At 40.0% G+C, this 22,345-nt stretch overlaps 1 protein-coding gene across 7 annotated transcripts in view; it reads right to left on the reverse strand.

The window, feature by feature from the left end:
- LOC117210007 (fasciclin-3) overlaps window positions 1-22,345 on the reverse strand; it is a 343,353-nt gene that overhangs the window by 59,493 nt on the left and 261,515 nt on the right. Inside the window, exon 1 of one of the 7 annotated variants that reach the window (XM_033452543.1) lies at window positions 4,028-4,045. The exons of the other annotated variants lie outside the window; for them this stretch is intronic. The gene's annotated coding sequence lies outside the window, so the exon portion shown is untranslated. Of the gene's footprint in view, window positions 1-4,027; window positions 4,046-22,345 lie in introns of those variants that run through there. 7 annotated transcript variants of the gene reach the window in all.

Consider the following 22,345-nt stretch of genomic DNA (forward strand, 5'->3'; position numbering starts at 1 on the left):
AAACGGGGCATAATTTCCAACGAAATGAATATCTCATTAGGTCACAGAACTTGCGCATTCTTATCGTGGTTATTATCATAACGTCGGTGTCGCGTGTGCGCAATTAAGCACGAGTGCTTTCCTATCTCCCTGTAATATAACATCTCTATAATACTTTTACTGTTTTCGTTTCTCATCCGTTGATCCTACTTCCTGATTTGCATAACTCCTAGAAAATTTCACCAGTCCACATCTTTTCTTCTCTGTGCTCTGACAAAATTTATCTCCTCGGCTGGACGTTGTGGCGAGACCAAATAAATGTTTCAAATTGGAAAAGAGCGGGGGAAGATTCGAACAGAAAATTATTCGGACGATCCTTCTTCTACTATACGAGACACGTTTGCCTTAAAACGGATCAAAAGGCAAGAAATGAACTCGTCAAGAAACAAACAGAGAAATAATCTGTAGAACTTGTATCGGAATAACAGATACGTTAAAGAAGCCGACAACACGAACCGGAGGCACAAAAGGAATTTCTATAATCTGACTAGAACAATTTATCACGCAGATATGTAGAATATTTCAACTTTTTCAAACTTTATAAGGTTGTAGAATTTATATAGAAATTTATATAGAATTTATATAGAAAAAGAAATAGTAAGGAAAAAGGTATTGAACGAATTCGTGGAATCCCTTTTTGGTGATCACAATATAAATGCAATCTTACGTGAATTAACTAAACTGAAATTACAAACGAAATGAAAATTCCATTCTCTAAGATATCATCGAGCGATCGATTTTCTTTCTCATAGCCATCCACTGATTTCACAACCACAATTACACTCGATCGCTCTTCGATCAAGAACAACGATATCAAACTACGATCGACGATCGTATCATTCCCGTCAGGCGCAATTAATATAGCAAACTTCCGATTCTTACAAGATGCTACATTTCTCTTCTCGTGATCTCCGTTTCCCTTTGACGACTCGCAGGTCTTTGGCCGTTTTCACGGATTTGCATAAGCCGCTGCAACGCCGGCAACCTCGAAGAACAAATACCGTGCCACACCACGAATACCTTATTAGGTCAGAAAGTTTTGATTTCGCGGGTCTGTGACGAAGGTAGACAAAGGAGAAATAAAGGCAGAGAAGGAGAGAGAGAGAGAGAGAGAAGGCATGCGCCTCTTAAAACCGATCCCTGCTGAATATAATTATTCGCTGGCCAAGCCAGAGGAGGATAAATGGATTCCGCTGGCATCGAGCTGGCGACAGATGTTTGATCTGTTGGAAAGTTCAGTTAGAACGACGTTCCTTGCTTACGGTTGTTCGCGCTGAAACGTGAAACGCCTAGCGAATACTTCTCAGAGTTCTCGATACACCCGCGCACCTGTGTTTCGCGCGTTTCTTTTCGAACAGGTTTTGATTGAAGCTTAAAAGCATACGAGAAGCTCTTCTAATGAAAGTTTTCGACGATGTTGGAATTATTCGAATGGGATGTTTGGTTCAGAGGCTCGAGAACTAGTCTTCACGTTTATTAGGAAATTTTAGTGAAGATTTTAATGTCTCTCGTGTTCCAGTGCTAAACTTCTTTCCGAGGTGAGAGGTCGAAATGGATTATTTTTGTATAATCGACGTGATATGGTTATTATGCGATTGGTCATGTTTTTGCAGGTACCGTAAGAAGTAATTACGCGATCAGAGCTCGTAGTTCGCCGAACTAATAGCTGAACTATCGCTTAGCAAAGGGTTCTATTACAGAGAGTGATGATGCAACATACCTGCGCGGGGCTGATTTATAGGGTGACTTGTAACATTGCGGTCTAAATTTCGATGAAAAATAGATTCTGAATACCGAAAGGATGCGAATTGTTACGTTGATTTTGTCCAATTACCGAATATGATTTAATACGGTCGTGTCTGATTATATTTCGTCAAGTATTAGGTTGTTCGAAAAGTGTCTTTCTTTCACGGACACGTCTTTTATAACGATGCATCTTTATACAAACACGAAACCTAATCTGTCGAACGTTGTAATCTTTATTGTGATAGAACAAAATGGATCATACGTAATTCGATAAAATAATATAAAACGGGAAATCCATTATTTCCTTATGAAACGAAAGAAACTTTTCAGACGACCTAATACATACGTATTTCCAGACTTTGGTAAGTAATTAAATACATTCGTTAAATAGCTAGTCTTCGTGGAAATACGATTAGGCTACCCGAGTACTCGTACCAATATACGTTACCATTACCACGTCTTTGAATCCAAAGCATTAAGTATGTTTAATCGATTCTAGATATGTTTGTTCAGTCTGTTGAGCATACGCTGCCGCTTATATTGGATCGATCCCGTTTACCTTCAAAGCTACCTAATATTGAACACTGATAATGGTGATCCAGCATTTCTATATATGATATTCAACCAGTTATAGTAGTATATTAATCTCAAATAAGATAGAAATAGAAATTATGCAACCGCTTGTTCGTTTTTCCATTTATATACCACTTAATCGTCCATTAGATACCAAAATTTCGTTCGAACAAATGGTCCTTATATAAACGAAGTTTCACTGTACTCGTATCTTGACGCAATCTATGCAATAGAATATGCGATAAAGACGCTGTAAACTAACAACGTTTATCCAGTTTCTTCTCACTCAAGCATTGACACAACTGCATTACTTCTTAAAAGTACAAAACGCGTTTATCATTCTGGAGATCTTCCCCCCTGTCCCCTTCACCTTCTAAATTTCAATTACCAGGCTCCAAACGAGGAATTAAAGTCGGCAATCCCGGTGGCGAAGTTTCGTGAAGCATCGTCACAAAATCCACTCGGCAGTTGCATGGCGAAGGTAGAAGGCAAGGTAAACAGGCCGGAAGTTCGGTCGTCCTCGATAAGTTTCGTTTTCAATAAAGGCGAGAGTCAGGTTTACCTTGGCCATACAGCCGACAAACGGCTCGCATTATTAATTCGCAGGTAAAACAAGCGAACTCCCAAGGAGCCTGGTTCCATTCCTCTGGTTTTTCCCTCGACAATGAAATATCTCGATTACCTCGAGAATCGGCGAGTGGTTCTGTTTCCGATATCGTCGCGCGATCGGTTTCGGTTCGTCGCAAAATTCCACGTGCCGTATCGGTGGAATTAGTTTTTCCAACACGCTTGCTGTATCAAGTCGCCCGCAAACTCTGCCCGTTTTTCCTCCACGGTGTTTTTCACGGCGGCAGAAACCGCCCAAGGGAATTCCAACGGAGAGCAATCCAACTCGATACACGGGGAAATCTCCCGCGTGGAAAAACAACGCCCGGATACCTGATCAAACGCTCCGCACGATCGTGCGCCGGTTTCATCGCCGTACGTAGAATTAACGGGAATTGGAAGCTGTTTCTTGCGCTGTCCGTGAATTACCAAGTATCAGAAGATATTGTCTCTCATGGGAGAACTTTTGGAACACCCCATAAATGTGCACAATCGATTCACCAAACGTTCTGTGAATGATTGTCTCGATCGGAATTCTCGTTAAATACCGTAGCTGCAAAATGTATCTCAAAGTACATCGACGTGTTTATCGTACAGCTTACGTGTTAACGTAACGTGTAACAATGATAGAAATTGGAATGTTTCTAGTAGAAGTGGTGGTTGGCGATAAAGAAACGATAGAGAATGTGTGATGCGATAAGAGTGGTTTTTAGCGATGGAAATTTATATTACCACACGGTTTGACGATTAATATGCTAAATAAAAATCTTTGTACGCTCATCGTTAATATTACTGTGAATATTCTATCGCTGCCTCTGTCTTCGCAATGAATGTTTCATAGCAATGCGTGTAGGATAGGATAAAGCTCGCGTGTACAACCTTCTAGCTTTATTATCAAGCTGGAACACAACGGAGTTACGAGGATTTCGAAATACAGACGAATGATCTACTTTATGCTCTATGTCACGTAACGAAACGTAGACTGTTTTAAGAGTATTGTATATCACTGTAATAGCGAATGTTACGAGTTCATGACAGGTGTTCCGGTTTTAGATTCACTTACGTTATTCACGTGCATTCTATCCTCTGATGCATCTAACTTGGTTTTCGTAATTGGTTAAACGAACTCGATTACCTGAAACAGAAAGAGTTAATTAATTACGGAAACGAGATATTTTTATCGTTAGCCAGTGTTAGAAAAAAAGATTAAGAATTTTTAATAGGCTAATGAATTGAAATAGTAACTTTTGCCAACAATTTAACGCAAACTCAAAATAATACCAGTTAGGTTATTACGGGAGAAATGAAATTTCATTAAAATTTTAAACTCAAGTTCCGCATTCAGTGAAAACAAAAGGGAGGAAGAAGTATTTCTTGAAATTGTAAAATTCTTCTCTCGTCGCGCGGGAAAACTGACGACAATGATAGAATTTTCAGGTTAAGGACCGCGTTCCCGCTTTCTAACGGGCTTCATTCTTATTCCTGCAAAAAGTTTCGACCAGCCGCAAACTGGTCAATTGCTCGTAGAAGTTAGGCGAGAATAATTAAAAGATTCAACAGGGCCTGAGAGCCATGGGACGTCGAAAAGTACGCGGGATAACTTCGTGCTCCAGGCTGTTTGTTAAATATTCATAAGCTTTTTCTCGAGTTGACGTTTCAACATCGCCAACGACTTGCCGTTTTTGCAATTGAAACTTTATCACCCTTGTGAACTATGTGTCGCCGCCTTGCAGCCCAAGACCTTCGTAAAAATATCGTCAACCGCAATAATTCTCTTCCACGAATTTACAAGCCGCCAGCCACTGTGCGAAATATCCGTTTCTTTCCACCAGTTCATATAAGTTTTCCACTATTCTTCCCGCTATCATATTACTTACAACTTTTCTTTCCCTTTTCTATTTCAAGTTCACAGGACGAAAGAATAATAAATCATATCTTTCATGTTTTACTGCAGAACAGTTTTAAATTGTAATATATCGTTAATCAATTTTATATTATCAATTTCTTTTCTGTCATTTCACTTTAGCATCAAACGTACGTATGTACAGTTTTGTCAGTCCTTCGAACGTTTCAAAAATGTCAACTACGTGGATCTATCAGCTATTTCTAAACGACTTGTATCTTTCGATTTAACGAGTCTTCTTCTCAATTATTAGGTACATTAACACTAACTTTGCCAGTTCTTCTTCTTTTTATTCTTATATTATCTGTTTAATCGATTTATCAATTTTTGTTGATATAGAAATTTACATAAAGTTAGACGAACAAAAGAAATAACAACGAATGTACAATTTTTAATTATATTTTCAAACCGGTCACTTGACCAGTCCTGGTATGGTTAATGTTAAAATACTGTCCTCTAGTTATTAAGTAGCATGAAAATTGCAAAATCAACAAGAATAATTCTTCGTCAACTTATTGAATTTCTTCCCATAGTTCTCGTACATAATTACATCATTCGTCATTTTTTATTAAAAAATGCCTTTACTCTACCTAACGTTCGCCCTGTGAGATGCAGCGCTCGCGCGCGTTTACCACTTTGCTCGACAACACAAACGAGATTTCGTATCCGCGCGATACGCTCGCCTCTCGACAATTTCCCACGAGAAGTTACGCGAGCAAGCACGCGCGATTATCCAGCCTGTTCGCTCCGATTGTGGCAACCGTATGGAGATACACGTACGTACACTGCTGCATAACCCGTCATAGCTCGGTTATGGGTGCGCCGAAGGAGAGAGAACCGGAGTCGGGGGACTACGGCATTAAGTTTATGCCTCGCGCAGAATTACGTAGTTTAACACGTTGATAACCAGCTAGACGTTGCCACGGGTCCCGAAATGACAGCAACTTTCAGCCGGCGACAGAACGGCCGGTTCAATGTTTCTCGGCGATACTTTCCATGGACGATGGAGAACGATCCTTGCCACGCTACGGAATTGTTCCGCTGTTTATCGACCCAATGCAAATCACGATAACTCGATCGTTGCTCCCGGCAACTGGTCCAACGCGATCAGCTCAGTTTGCATAGTCGATACGCGGTTTAAATACGTTGTTTAGCTATTATGCAGTTCGATTCTGACGGATCGTACGTGGACTCTTAGCAGTTGAGAAGCCTAGGTAGTTATAGGTGGATGATTTTGTGACAACGACCATAACCAAATCTACGTCATTCCATACTATCTGACAGCGAACCGTTAGGCTTTGACTTGACCTTTGTACATGGCCCAACGTTACACTTTCCCCATTACGTAGGGCAATCAGGATCCTCTCAACACCTACAAACGCAACGTATAAAAATCGCAAGCATTCGACCACGAGACTAGTCTTGTGTGCAATTTTAGCTGTGATTTGAACAACTATTTTTAACTTCGCTACTTCATTGTAATATTATACTTAATCATTTTCGTGAATAAAAGTCTACAAAATTATAAAAGCACAGTCAAGTTAAGTTATTGCTCAGCTACTCCTTTTTTATCATTAATTTTACGTGACAATTTCGATGATGGAATCGTTTGCAAGTATTAAAACACGTATGGGAAACGATGTCTAGCGAAATTGTTGAAGCCTTTAAGAATTATTATGTGGCTTGAAACGCAGCTTATAAAATAAGAGTAGTAAGAAAAGAAATACGAAAGCGCACGTGTAAATAAAAACGTGTTATAAAGTACAAACTAACTGATCATTCTATTTGGCACAAAGTTGAAAAATTGTAGAAGTTTATTATAGCCTGGAATTTGTAACTCGTCAGTTCTCTAACGCTGTTGATTGGTAAATTATTGCGCGAAGAAACGCTGATTAAAAACCTTCTAATTCGACAATTCTCGACGTTAATAAATTCATAAATTCATCGAACCAACCGAAATGATTAAATGGTTAATTCAAATGCCACGGACTACATCTCTTGTGTTATCCTCGTAGAGGTTGCTTTGTTGTTTTCGTCGTTTAATTATGCCGTGCTGGTAATTACATACGCGATTATTGAGCAATAACTTGTTAATGGATTGCGTCGGTGATCGGCCAACTTCCGACAGAACGCACGATCAAACGTGTATGTACATTATACTTCAGCACGTGAATTAGCTGTGTCTTTTCGCGTGTATGCGCACGCCATCGTACGTGGCGCGCATATGGAAACGACGATATTTCCTACTTCGTTCCATTTCCCGCGGGAAATTTTCACCGCTGCTCAGTGTAAACTCTATGAACGTTCCTCCCTTGAAGGGTCAGTCGAAACTTAATATCGCGGTCTGATAGCGGGCCATCGAGCCCGGCGTCAACCGTGAAATGCAGTTTTACGATTCTTTCTTCAGGTATCTGATCGGGGAAGATCAGTAGTCTTTGTGATATGGCTGGGGTATAAATCAAGTAGCTGTTCTGATTGACGCAGCAACGTCTTGGGTCACCGTGGTATTTTGTCTTTGTCTGTAGAGACTGACTCGGTGCTGAGAGATATCTAGGACTTCAGACTTTTATCCTCTCAGTTCTTTATTATCACAGGATATACGAGCAATAAGATAGAATATATAAAACGTAACGTAATATTTGGCAACAAGAATCCAACGTTGCACCAGAGAGATCAAAATGGAAGGTATATGACAAAATACATAATACCATAGTTTGTAAGAAATCATTCAAATGAAGAAGAAATAAAAATTATCAAGTTAGAAACGAGTTGTAGGTTCGTGACGCAGTTCAGTTACGATTTCAACCATCCTCGTTACTATTTTATAGCTTCATCAACGTCAAATTGATGTTTGCAATTTAAATGTAAGCGACTGTAAGTAAATACATATGTCCTGAAAATGTGACAAGCGCGTGACCATGTAAGTTTTCGAAGGATCTCGCGCGCGATGGCTTCTTCCGAAATGTAAAATGGACGATTCAGCGAAGCCAGGAGTCGACGATGCGTAAGCGGCACGAGCAGGTAATCAAATAAAGCAAAGCTTCCAGTCCATTATTCTCGTTCCACTTGCACTTCAGCCCGGAAATCGTTGACCTATCTATCCAATCGTTATAAATTGGAGCAAGAACTGTCGGTCCTTGCATTCCCTCGACAGCTGATCGATAAATCACAGCGTCGTCTACGAACAATAATTTCGTGCAAGAAACATGCGGATGATAATTCATCTATTTTTCAGAGACATTTCTCGACGAAAGTGTGCTTTAAGCAGAGATGTATTTCGTTAAATTAAAAATCTACTACTCTGAAAAACTAATGGAAATTCCTGACATTTTTTCTTCCATTCACTTGCCACTATACTATTTTATTAACAACATTGAACATTCGTTGCTTTGATATCTTTCGTTTCTGCATAGCCATCCCTATATCCTGTCCCTGTACGATCCACGAAAGAATCTCGGGAAATGGCAAGATTAAATATGTCCAGTGTCCACGCTTTTCTTCATCAGAGGATGCTTTGAATATGAACAGCGAACGAAGAAAATTCTGGCGGTTTAAAGTCGTCGAAAGGTAAAACTGACAAGCTGTAGCTACGTTACGCTGTGGCTTAAAGCATCGTTAGCGTAGTCGTATACTAAGATAGTATACAAGGATTGAGGTTCGAGTTGCAACCATAACTTCGCCATTATCCGACTTGCCAACTTTCTGTCGCTCTGCCTTCGTCTCCGTCTTATTCTTTCAGCCTTTTCCAAGTGTATCTCGACAGTGTTCGTGGCTCCTTCTCTCCTTTTTCCCACCTCCCTCCTACCTTTCTCTTTCCATTTCAGACTATACTCATTTCTTGTTCCTTAGTTCATTTTCTTTTCTTTCACTTACGTGTTCTTTTTTTCTTTTTGTATTCCTAGTTTGTCTCTCTTTTTCCCTATTCGTTTGTCCGATTGTTTGCCCGCGGTTACATCTTGGCGAACGATTTTCGCACAGGTTTACTCTGTTCCTCTAACTTTTCGTTTGCTCTCGTCCGTGTTTCTACCAACCACAAACACAAAGATGTAACAATGCAATGATGGACGGGGGATAAATATTGGTTGAAAGAGCGAGAACCGTGGGACAAGACAGCGGAACGTCGAAGAATCAGCTGCGGGGCTTGTTTGGACTGTGCGTGAGAGAACGATATGACAGATTGCTTTCGATGCTATGTTTAACTAGGATTTCGCTTCGAGAACATCCTAAGTAGAAGATAAACGCCGAGACGAGGGAATCGATCTATTTCCTGTAAGTTGTCGCTCAAGTTAAGGTGCTGTTCGTCAGAGTTGTTATTGGTTTGAGAACAAACAGGTATTTTCTCTTTCATTATCTTCCATGTGAAGTGTGTTTTTCTTATAATTGAAACAGTCATCGATATTTTAACCTCGCTGTTCTTCCCGACCTTACGTAACCCAAAATCGATGTCACGTTTCGATAAATATTATTACAAATATAAATAGCCTTTAAATGCCCGCTTCTGGTACTCGATATTTGCATTGAATTTGTGTGTTCACAAAACAAGAAAGATATTCGAAGAGACGAGGAAAACGACAGAATTGACTTGATCGATCGCTGTAATCTTATTACAACACAGTTCACAAAAATCGGAATCTTTTCTAATTATATCGAGACTCATCTTAGCAAGTCCGGTCGAATGACCGATTTCAAAATGCAATTTAAAATTGGACCCATCGTTATTTCTTTCGTTCATCTAACTTTATGTAAATTCTTATACTAAGAACAATTGACAAATTGATTAATCGGATAACATAAGAATCTACGTAAATTTAAATGAAGAAAAAAAGTAACATTGAGTGTACGATTTTAATTAAATTTTACTGGGCTTGGCAAGCTTAGCATTGAAGAACGATATCGCATGATATTGGGTTGTCCGAAATGTTTCTTTCGTTTTATAAGGAAATAATAGACGCACAATGTTTTTTATTTTATATTAGCTTATTGAATTATACACGAACATAATAATAGAAATAGAACGAAATGGATCATATCTAATTCAATAAAATAATATAAATCAGAAATTTTTGTTCGCCTATTATCACTTTATGAAACGAAAGAAACTTTTCGGACAACCTGCTACATACGTAATGTGTCATCAACTACATCATCATACATACACCATCATCGTTACCGCATTAAAACCCAATCGTATTACAAAATTCCTTTTCCCTGATTAACATTATCACTAATGTAATAATGCAACGTCGACGCAATGAATTTTCCTCCAACATTGTCTCCTAAATTTCTCCATTACATATCGTACGAACTTCCAATAGGAGAATCTCGTGACGACGCGATAAACGTTGAAAAATTGAACGACGGATTCGTCGAAAGTTTCTGGAAGGGGGTAGATATTTGCGGGGCAGGTCGTATAACATCGCGGTTAATTGAACCGGAGAGGCGAGAGATCGGCGAGGATAAGGGAAAGTCGCAAAACAGCGGCGCGAACTCGTGGGAAAGGGACGATAAGCGTCCGTTCCCTCGGAACCGTTCTCGCGGCCCGTTATCGCCCGAAACGTCAACGAAAGTTCGCCTTATCATGAGATTCGCGGTGCCTTTTTCGTGGAGGGCTCGTTACCAGAGCGAGCCTGCGGGCTCTCTGAGCAACGTCTCGAGAAGAAGTGGAAAACGCTGGATGGTCGTTGAAAGATGGAATCTCAGACGGGAAAGAAAACGAAGAATTAAGTGGATTTAAACGGGATGCCAAGCCACCGCGGGCTACGCGCAGGAAGTTTCGCCTGGAACGCCGAAAATGGAGAATAGGTACTTATTGTTAATGAACATCGTAACTACCAAGTTCTCTTGGTTCGTTCGTGATAATTGCCTAATTTGATCGCGAAGATGATAAAGTTCCAAGTCGAGTACGAATAATCGGCAATTCTTGATTCTTCATTTCTAATATCGTGTTCTTTCCTCCCAAAGAGATTTATTCGTTTAGATATTTCTCTTAGCTTGAGGGTATCCTCGCTTAACAGTTTCACTGCCACGCCGAAATCACATGTTTCGCTCAGGACGTCACGAGAGTATTTTTATTATTCAAAGCGTATAATGGCAAAATAATAATAAATTGATGATGTAAGACGACATTCTTCCCCAATGGACCGTTTACCTTATTGGTTGTCACGGGTGACCACCGTGGCGCCTTGGTAACAGTTGATAGCGACATATCGTAACAAGGCTTCGTTTATTTCAACAAACCATTCGCATTCGTTATTTCGTCGTAAGCAAAACATGCAGAATATATTGTTGAAACGCGTAGAAGATATTACTAAACAGTATTTGCTCGTTCTATATATGATAGTAAGGTATGTGCATACTTCTAATTTCAATTATACGATTATAAATCAGCATTTACGATTATTTTCTAAGCTGCGTTTATAATAATATTCGTAGATTACCCCTCAAAGATATGGACGCAAACGCAGTGCACCGTTAGATGCAACATTTGTTCTCATTTTTTTCTTTATTGATGTTCTAATAAAAATGTTTAATTGTTCAATGGGGCACTTTTTATTTCAAAGTATCTTCTATTTGTTGATTATATTCAAAATGCCCTAACTGTCAATTTTCATTCAATTTTTACAATTGTAAGAAGCTGTAAATAGTTCTGGTTGTCTAAGGAACTTTCATAACATCGATTTGCAAGCATGTCTGACGAATACGGTCCATATCTACTTAACGTTTGTTCTCATTTTTTCTTTATTGATGTTCTAATAAAAATGTTTAATTGTTCAATGGGGCACTTTTTATTTCAAAGTATCTTCTATTTGTTGATTATATTCAAAATGCCCTAACTGTCAATTTTCATTCAATTTTTACAATTGTAAGAAGCCGTAAATAGTTCTGGTTGTCTAAGGAACTTTCATAACATCGATTTGCAAACATGTCTGACGAATACGGCCCATATCTACTTAAACATTTCTATTCCTCGCAATTCACACGAAACGAATGTAGTATTCGAATAATAATTCGCGTTTTTAAGTTTGTATATACACACAGATTCGCATTTCTATCTGTGAAATACACAGAGGCTCAAAGAAGATGACACAAAGAAGGTAATTTTCAATCGATAGGAAAACGAGGCGTGTTGTTCCTTCTCCGCAACGTACGTCGCCGACGACACAGATCCAACGCGTTATCAGTAGTCAAGCCGTTTCTCCTTCCAGTTCGACCGACGATACCTTCAGCGCCAATAAGTGCCGCGTTATAGGTCGCTATCAAACGAACTGGCATGGTGGTACGTTCGAGTCATTGGTTACAAAAGGCGGACCACGCGATTGCTGCGGGAAAAAGAAATTTCGCGGCCGATTAGATCCCCCGCTGTAAACGAGATTCCGCCTGGAAACGAACGCCGCGGGCCATGCGATCGAAAATCGCGGCATCCAACGATCCAACTATCGTATCTGGCGAGAATCTCGAACGTCGCGATGAGAATTGTTATTTCTTTTTCTGCGCTGAATTGATAGGCTCTGTCATTAAAGTTTAGGATTACAATAAAATTCTTGCTCTTAAGTTGGTACGTGTGAAATGTTGTTTTTCTGAAACTTGATCCTAAAAAATCAACGTATATCTCGTTCCTAATCGTAAAGCACATCAATGAAGAGCAAGTGTATTAAAATCATCAAATTGTTATTGGCAATTGGGGAAGTTCGAATACCTGCCACGGCCATGTAGGCAATTTTGTAATATATAAAACATTTTCGTGGAAACTGTAAACGAAGAAACTTTAACAATATCATTACAAAAGTTGTTGAACTCTTGGACTAGATTTCTATAAATCTGAAACAAACAAGCAGAATAAGTCAGTTGCACATTTAAAGTTTTATTTGGAAACAACCTAATATAAATTGATTTCCGATTGCGCTCATCGCAGTTTCAACGACGTCAATTTCAATTCCTAGCGGCTAAAGTACGACGAAAGGTAACCGTAAAGAGTTGAATGGCCGAACGAACAACTATTTATTCATTAACGTCGCATTTTCTTGTCGTTACGATCAAGAATGAGAACTGGCCACGGGACAATTACATTTTATCGTCGAATTAATTCGTTCGCTTCGAATTACCGGGAAAACCCGGTAGCAATTTCGACTTGTGCAATTATACTTATCGCGTAAGGAGGAGTAAGGTTCGAATTTCCGTTTCCATTTGGCCGTGATTACGGTTTTATTTTTCGGTAACGCGTATAGCTCCGGACACGACCGGGTGAAACTTTCCTCGCAAACGTTTAAAAATTAAATAATACGCTTGCGAGCGGACTGAAGCGGGAATTAAAAGAATTCCTACGAGGCACTCAATTTGTCGTGGAAACGGGATAGAAACGGACAAAGGCAGAGAGAGAAAAGCTTCTTGTCGGTAGCACTCCGTTTTATTATTAATTTCCACCGGGCAACAGATCTCACGGGAACGCGGGGAGGTGATCATCGAATTAAACCGGATTTTATCGCGCACGCGAAATTCCTTTGAATTCCCCGCAATCTTCCGTTCCGCTCGAATTACTCCCGGTGTTAGAGAGTTGAACGAAATTTGTACAGAGAAAAGCTAATTAACAACTTGATTCAATGTAAACAAGATACGGGTCTTGTGCCTGTTGAAGTTTCAACTCTTCTCGACAGGGCATTGCGTTCTTACTTTGTGACTGTACGCCGAGGTATGCGTCTGATTACAAAATACAGGAAAACCGTAGCAAAGCATGTAGTCAAACAATTCATTTTCTTGTTCACGTTTTACTATAATTTCCAGAGTGTATGACGAAAAAAAAATGTAGGTTTTCGTACAAATTTAAATCTTTGATCGTGATAAAGGGGAAACGGGTTAAGTGGATGCGCGGCTTGTTCCTAAAATATAAATTTTCAAAAGGGACAAAAATCTTGTGTTTCTTTTTCAATACACGCGCCGCGATTATATTGAGAAAGAAGAAGGGAAGGACGGAAAGGCGGATGCGAGGAAAAAGAAAAAGGGAAGAAAAGAAGATACAGAACGACAACGCGTGAAACGTTGAAGCGTTATTATCCCTTTAATCGTGATGATACGCGTTCGCTATCCGTGTTATTACGTAGGTCGGTGTTTAGAGGCGTGAATGAAACGCAGAGCGACAACGACGCGTGTCGTCCGATCCTTTTTCTCTGCCGTTCTTCGACCGTGGATAATGAGTCGGATGTCGCGTAAACGAATGGCACGAATATTTCACACTGACATACTTCCAACGTAACGACGAGACGCGACGAATAAAACCCCCGGCCGGTGACGTACGATTGCATTAATCTCGTGACTCGTTCCGCCTCCTGTATACGCGAATACGTTGCGTGGTACGCAAACGTGATGCACACGCAACTCGTCTCGAAACGAGTATCGATGAAAGCAAAGAGAGAGAAAGGCGAATGGGCTCGACGTGAATGAAATTCACTGCTTTTCATCGGTTAAGAAAAAATACTGATAGCGACGCACAGAAAGGGATGAAAGCGACCCTCGACGCGTTTCTGCCTAGCGAGAGCGACATCATCCACCGTTCCGTGATTATATTTTGCCCCGTCATTAGTAGGAAAATAATTTTTTTTCTCTTTCTCTCTCACTCTCTCTTTTTTTTTTTTTTTTTTTTTAATCACATTATGCACGTGAAACGAATGGGTGGAGTGTTCCTAGAGAGCTTTGGAGAATAGGCCGAAGAGCGGTAAGAGATTCTTCAGGTTTCAAGTGAGTCGTTTCACGTTTAATCCCTTCTGTGTGGTCACTTCTTTTTAAGGAAAAAGGAAAGAAAGACATTGATATGGAAATCAAAGGTAATTTGGCAATTCGTGTATTTATTTCTATCTCACGAAAGGTATTTTATATTCAATCTGGATGTTCCTCGTGTCTATATAATCCGAGATGGATGTTACATTTCAATGGATATTATTAAAACATAGATGTTTTTTAAATGTTTGATGTTAGTATTGAATTTTACCGTCTCTTTTATATTCCATGCTCTTTTTGAATAACGTAAAAACGTATCGCAAAAAGAACAGGAGATATCTGAACAGGAGATGCAAATGTGAAGAGGGAGCGAGGTTTCATTCTCTCTCTTTTAATAAAAAGTATTTAATATTCCGTTAAATATTTGGTCTTTTCTATAAATGAAAATACTTAAGCGATAATTGAGCGAATTTTACCGCGTCAAGCGTTAATTCCCATCGAACTCATCGACTGCAGGGCAAAACAAAAATGTCGTGGTGTATCGTAACACGAATTCGGGCAACAAACTGCCGGCGGATTTGCGGATGCAACGGTGCCGTCCACATAATTTATTAATTACGTTGAAACCAGGAACAAATTTGCCCGGACGAAATTAGCGCTAGTCAAATTCGAGATACGCGGACAAACGGACGAAATGAGCGCGTAGTTAGCTCAAACAACGACGAGTATGATCGATGCATGACTCGAATGTTAACTGAAGTCTGGAAAATGTTTTCATCTGCCCGATGCGGCACCGCGTCGTCCATGTTCAATTTCTGTTTGACAGTTTCAAACGTTTCGTTGAACCTGCTGATTCGATTCTATCATAAAGTTTCATTTACCTAGTTACATAAATTTTTATTTGAAAATAAAAAATTATAAAAATCCACTACGGAGTGCTATATATAGAATATTCACTATTTCAGAGATTACGCGTTTTAACAATTTTTTCATCAGGTCTACATATCGTGTCGATATCAGAAAGTACGAATGCAATGTGTGAATCAATGAATAACGTCATTTAATCTTAGCATTTAATGGTATTATCCATTTATGAAATTCCATCGTCTCCTTGCGATCAGGTACGTTCGTTTTGCGTCGCGTTCGTCTAAATGAAATCGAAGGGAGTTTCATTTTTAATCTTCCTATCGATAATCTCCTTAAAAAATGTTCCCTCATTATCGAATCATTCGGCTTCCTAAAATTCAATATTCTATTCCGGCATGGTCTCACGCATAATTACATTTATCCTAAAAATGTGTCATACTAGAAACATGAAAAATTTCAATTTCGAATATTATCGATGATTGAGAATTGAAAAACGATTACGTTGGATAGTTACAGAGAAAAGCCTAGAAGGGATAACAAAATTAGGCGAAAAGTGTTGGAAACGACGACAACGTTAGGGAAAACGTAAAAGAGCTAATCGGACGTGTGATCGTCCTTTTTCCTCGACGGAAATTCGACCAGTGACGTGCAATCGGTGTGCAATAAAAAACAGTTATCTGCGAAACGTCGGGATTTGATCGACCGCGGTGTCCGTTTTTATTTTTATGGTCAATACGGGCAGAGACGTCGTTCCCTCGAAACGAATCTTGATATCGTTGATAGCTAGCGAGTAAAATGAAACGAGGACAGAAAAAATGGAACGAGGGTAAAAAGTACAGAGAAAGAAAAAAACAGAAGAAAAGGAAAAAGAAGATGATTTGTTTACAGGTGAAAAAGCTGCGACGCGATTACAATGAGAAGAAGAAGAACGAAACCATGGCCACTAAAAACATCGAGAAACCAATTTCTTTTTCCGCGAAAGTCCGAATTTCAAGGCTGGCCTGAAACGAACCTCGACAATGGCGTTCGAACGAACCGTGCAGTGGTGCAGGACTTTCTGGAATTTTTCAAAACTCCGATGAATACCGAGCCAGAATCGCGTAAAAACAGTTCGCTTTCTCGTGAAAGGACCGCTCTCATCGATCGATTCGCCTGAAATTTTCTGCAATATTCTGCATGATGGTCTCCGACCGACAAAATAGATGGTCCTCGAACGAATAATTACAGTGCGTTATTCGAGCTGTTCCGTGCTTTTTCCATTCGCGTCTCGCCAAGATTTTCCGCGCTTCGCCGAGAAAAATTCGCGGGTTTTAGAAGGGACGTGCTCGCCATGGCCGGCGAGAAAAATCCTGTGCTCGGCAATGTAAGAGGAATCGGATCTGAATAAGGTTTTCGTCGATTTATTCGTGACGCCAGGGACGAGCTCTATTCGTGATCTGTGCCATTATGTCGACGGATGTCCAAGTTTGTACGGCTTCTTCCGACGTAACGGCCCGGTGTACGATGACACATAACTGTATTATGTGAATCACGGTTTGCAATAACGCGACAGAATTGCGCTGAAATTTAGGTTAGTCGACAATGCCCGGAAACTGGATTTCAAGCGTATTTGGTTATTGGAAGCCTCCTCCACCATATCGGCTAATAATATTCGCGAAGATGGTGTAAGATTATTGAAAAATTAATTAGCAGCTATTGTTAATACGTTGGAAGATCGTAGAAGAAGAGATATCATAACTTGAGAAATTAATATTTTTTAAATTTAATAAAATGGTAGTTTTATTAGGATGTGATTGGTTGAAAAGGTATTGAATTTTAAAATTGTTCTCGTATGAGAAATAAAAATATAGCTCGTCGTGTCGTTCGTCCGTGGTCCTCGTATAATATAACCATACTGATGTAGTACAGAAAATAGTAAAACGTTCTTTTTCTCTATCAGTTAACGAAGAAATTGGTACAAATAATTTAGAAAGAGAATATCACACTTAGAATTTCCTTTTTTCCAAAAATGGACAAACCTTCGATCAACGAATGATATCGTCTACGAGTCGCACGCAAGCCGGAAAGAAAACAGGGGCGATGGAATATTTGAGAAGACCAGCTGGTTACAAGACCAATTAAATTGTAAACGTATCTAGGATAATTTATTATTGAACGACGAAACGACACGATTGAAATATCTACGCGGTGGCGTTCGTGATAACACATAGCACGCAATCGAATGTGTGCACGCTACAAAAGGCAGTTAATTTAACAGCGATACGAGGCGATGTGTTGTTGAAATTTTTGGAACCATCTCCCTCTCTATACCGACGTTGCGCCGATCTTGTTTAAATTTTAACAAACTTCCGTGGAATAATTAACTTGGATTGGCCGCCGGACCGGTTAATAAAGAATGACCAGGCTGTAATTACAATATGGTCGGGCGAGGACTTTACAAAAATAATCAGCATCGCCGATCGCGGTACACCGCGACTATCGATCGGCAAACGAATCCAAGTTGCGATACTCTTCGGAATACGAATTACGTGCCAACGAAAATTAAAATCGAGAAGGTGAAATAGCAGATATGAAAAAGTAAATAAAAGATTTTCTTTAGCAAAAAAAGATGTACATTGTCTAGAAAAGTATTGGTCATATTATTCTTTAGATTCTACATCTGATTTTCACAGAGTCAAATTCATAGCTCAGCCGCGTGAAATTTAGTAACCGATCAAGAATAATTGTGTATCGCTATATTACGCACTTGTAAATCCCATTCCTTTATTCGCAATATTAATTAATGTATTATAAAGGCAAAGCATGCTTCAGTCACTGTTCATCGTGACACTACAACTGTTGAGAGAAGTTGCTCTGGAACTTCAGTAACTCGATACAACGTCTCTGTGTGTACCAGGAATTTACGTCCTACCTATGCTATCTACATACACTATGAAAATTGCAATTATCAACTTTAATAATCATAGTTATAATATCAAAAAAGCCACTGTGTAATTCCAACTTCAGAAACCATTCAATTGCCATTCCATCAATGGAAAGAATGTTTATTCCAACACAAATATACATCGTGCATACCCGCGCATTATTAAATCGCCAATATTTATATAAATATTACCAAAGTATTATTCGAAGCAAATATAGTTATTGAAAAGATGGAAATCGAATATTGCGCAGTATCCGGCTATTTTGTATACTTTTGTCTATCACATGCATTATATGCATTTCCACTTTCGTATTTCCTGAAAATACCGAAAAATTCACTACATACCGTCGATACTCTAAAAAATTCACATCGTGGGCGCACCTGATACGCCTTCCTCGACATCGGCAGCCGCAATCGACACGTAGTAGGAAGCGTCATAAAGCTGGTTTCCGCCGCGTATTGGTCAGCGTCAATCTGCTTTTTTTACGGTTATGTACGCGCCTTCGCGTGGTCGGCATCGTTATGGACGAGACGCGTTAACGTCAGCCGGCTTCTCTTGAAAAACGACGGGCTACATTGGACAGTCGCGCGGATTGAAATTGTGGAAATTGCGGGTCGTCGAGCGGTTAGTCGGCTACCGATACAGATTCATCGGTTGTCGCCGCGTAAGTGGCAGGAAAACCGCCGATACCGACATAGGCTGTGATATTTAGAGACGTGGGCGCCGACCGTGAGAAAATTCTACTACGAAGAGTTGAGGGTGAAAGAGCAACGCCAGAATGGAGAGTGGAAAAATGGGATGGAAAAACGAGGAAAGTTACGAGGTAACGATAAAATAAATATTTTCTGTTACGCCCGACGTCGTTACCGGTTATGCTATGTGGCGATATTCGCCCTTTTAGTGCCTCTATAAACGGCGCAATCCGCGCGATCCGCCGTTTTACGATTCCGTAAACGTGTCGCGATATTCTTCGATTTCGCCGCTAACAAATTGCTACATGTACATACTAACGGCGAGAGCCTCGGTTTAGAGCTGTAAACTCGCTCGAAACTGTCCCGTTTCGACGGTGAATCTTTTGTGCAAAACGTTCGTTTGTTTGGCTGCGTTAGATCGTAGGGATTGGATTGAATGGGCTTTTTTTCTGTTGGGAGGAAGTTTGTAAGCTACAATGGTTTAGCATCGCAAGTTTTTTTCGTTGACGACCGACGTACTTGGGTGTGAAGCAAGCAATCGCCGGTTTTCCTCGTTGTATGCAATGCCGCTTGCAGGTGTTTGGTCACCTCCTGACATTATATAAAAGGCGATAAATCTAGATCATCGATAAAACGACATACGACTGATCAAACAGAACTTTGTGCTCGAATTGCAGAACTGAGATTCTGTACGTGTAGCGGTAATTTAGTAAAATTACTTGCAAGAGTTACAAAAATATAATAAATCTTGTAATTTCCTATTCTAAATCCTACGCTATATCCACATAGCTTCGTGGGCCATTGTATTGTATTGTATAGTCGAGAAATGACTGAAATGTATTGCATATTTTGTTTAGTTTTTCCTCAAAATACAGCAAACTTGTCATTAACGTGCAAGTGTCTAACAATCGGATCTATCTAGAAGTAAAAGACTGAAGTGAAAATGAACATACTGCGGAAACGGCCATAGAGGAGGAGGATAATCTATTGGGATGTGCATCATCAGTACAGATTCATTGGGCAACATCGCGCAAATGATCCGAAAACCGCGGATACAGAGCTGGGTCGTGTATCCGAGGCACTTGCCGCCGAGTTTTCCGCTTCATCCGATTCTGCACGCGATAGGAAGCGGTCGGCGCACAGACTGCATCGTGCGCTGTGCTGCTGATATTCCCATGAGTGGGCAGTGTACACACGCACGTTCCCTGCCTTCGCTCGTCTCTCTCCCGCGATATGATTCATCGCTTTTTGCCGCTATTCAACTTTGTGCATCTCTGCAGAAGCTAAATCAAATGCTGCAGAGGAATTAGCCGCGTCCAATTCTCAGTTTAGATTTTCAGTTTCCTGTCATTGAATGCTTTGAGCCAAGGTAGGTACTGTTCGAAAGATTGTTGAAAATTATTTCCACTTTTGTCCTGTTTGCCAGATTTCATCAAACGGACGCTATAGAAAGCTTTTTCCCCAGTTTCAAGCTGAAAAGTTTCATTAAATAATATCGGATATGGATATATTGATACTCTTGTAAATAAAAATGCTGCACGTCTATTGCGATTAATAAAAGCTACGTACGATCATTTAATGATTGATTACATTTAATAATTGTATCTCAAATGTACGATAGATATCTAAGAGTAGCGTTAATTCTGCTCTTCGATTCTACGTTTAATCCTTCCGGTGTACATATAACATTAAATAATATGATGTTTTAATCAACGTGTATTTTCAATTTGGATAAAGAAAAAGCAACTTTTTAATCATGTACCTAATAGAACTAGTCTGAAACATTCAAACGGTTGTATATAACATACACACGTTATTAACAAGCAACGTTTTGATCAATTGAACCAACCAACAATTATCGCGAGATTTTGTTTAATCTACGTCTCGCCTGGTATCGCTCATTCACCAACAAGTTTTCTCTTTTCTCTTTTTTTCTACCTCGCGGAATAATAATGGCTTGTCGGTAGCGCGTGTAACGTTTCTCCTTTCCCAACATTCCGGATAAATTTGACAAGAATGAAATTTCGAAGCGTGCCAGAGAAATATACGGATTCGGTGGAAACTTGTTGGGGTAATGGAGTTTCCGTTACGTGGAAATAACGTGCGCAAAGGCAGATCCTATGGCGAGAATAAAACACTTTTTTCTAGCTACTCGTCCTCCCTTCTCTGTCGAACATTTTTAGTCATTAAACGTATACACACTCTCCGCAAACTCTAATTTCCACCGACGAAATCGTGTTAATGGTCGCGAAGCGACGGAGAATTAAAAATTGATCGTATCCGTTTCTACTGCGCTTCATCGAATCAGAACGAATCGTGAATTGTATCGCGGCTAAAACGACGAACATTGTATATACCACTGACATATATGCAGGTACTCGACGTGTCTTTTGTGGAACGTGATTTATCAAATATTTAAAAAAAGAAATTCCAGCTTTATCGATTCCCGCACGATATTCAAAGTTAAATGATTTTAATCAGAGTTTGCGCGTTCCATTTCATATCGCGTTCTACGATTTTTGTGAAAATAGAGGGTGAGTAAAAAGGTGAAATTATTTGTTTTTTTTCTCTTTTTTTCGGAAACGCGAGAATGAAATTTATCGTGTTTCGATTAAAATTTTTATAGACCTCGTATCACTCCAACTCGATATCAAATTTACTCGTTAGTTTACAGATCATTCTCAATTACACCCAACCATGTCTCTACGCCATAGATATATTTTAAAGAACACGTCCGTATAGTTATGGGCCGGCGTTACGACGAAAACCCCAATAACGCGTGATCTCGAGATTTACGGACGGACCGGGGCAAAGTAATTGCGAGGAGAAGCCGAGGGAGGAAGGTGGTTTCGTTCGAGGATTTCGTGGCGAATTCGAGGCGTTCGCTTTCTTGCTGGCAGTGAGGCTAGGGAAACGATGAATGTATTCCTTCCCTTCTTTTTTTTCCACCTCTTTTCGCCAGCTCGAAGGAGAAGCAAGGCCTGAAAACGACGACCCCGCCGGCCCATAGAACGTTTTCATGCGAGCCCGGTTGGTGCAGCCAAGATGAGCCGGCGCCCAGCTATAGTTTGTTACGCGCGTATTGTGGATTTCCTTTTTTCCCCCGTTTTATTTCCCTGGCCTGACGGCCTCCGAGGTTCCTTCCCAACTCACCCTCGATTCTTCCCCTTCCCTCGTCTCCACTCTGCTCTTCTTTTTCGTCGACGAACGGGATGATGGCGCCGCGTTTCTCCGAGCGCTCATTTCCTTCTCATAAATTTAGCCGCGTGCGGTAATGGTCGACACGC

Source organism: Bombus bifarius, unplaced genomic scaffold, assembly GCF_011952205.1.
Source record: "Bombus bifarius isolate JDL3187 unplaced genomic scaffold, Bbif_JDL3187 scf7180000008199, whole genome shotgun sequence".
Classification (NCBI taxonomy): Eukaryota; Metazoa; Arthropoda; class Insecta; order Hymenoptera; family Apidae; genus Bombus; species Bombus bifarius.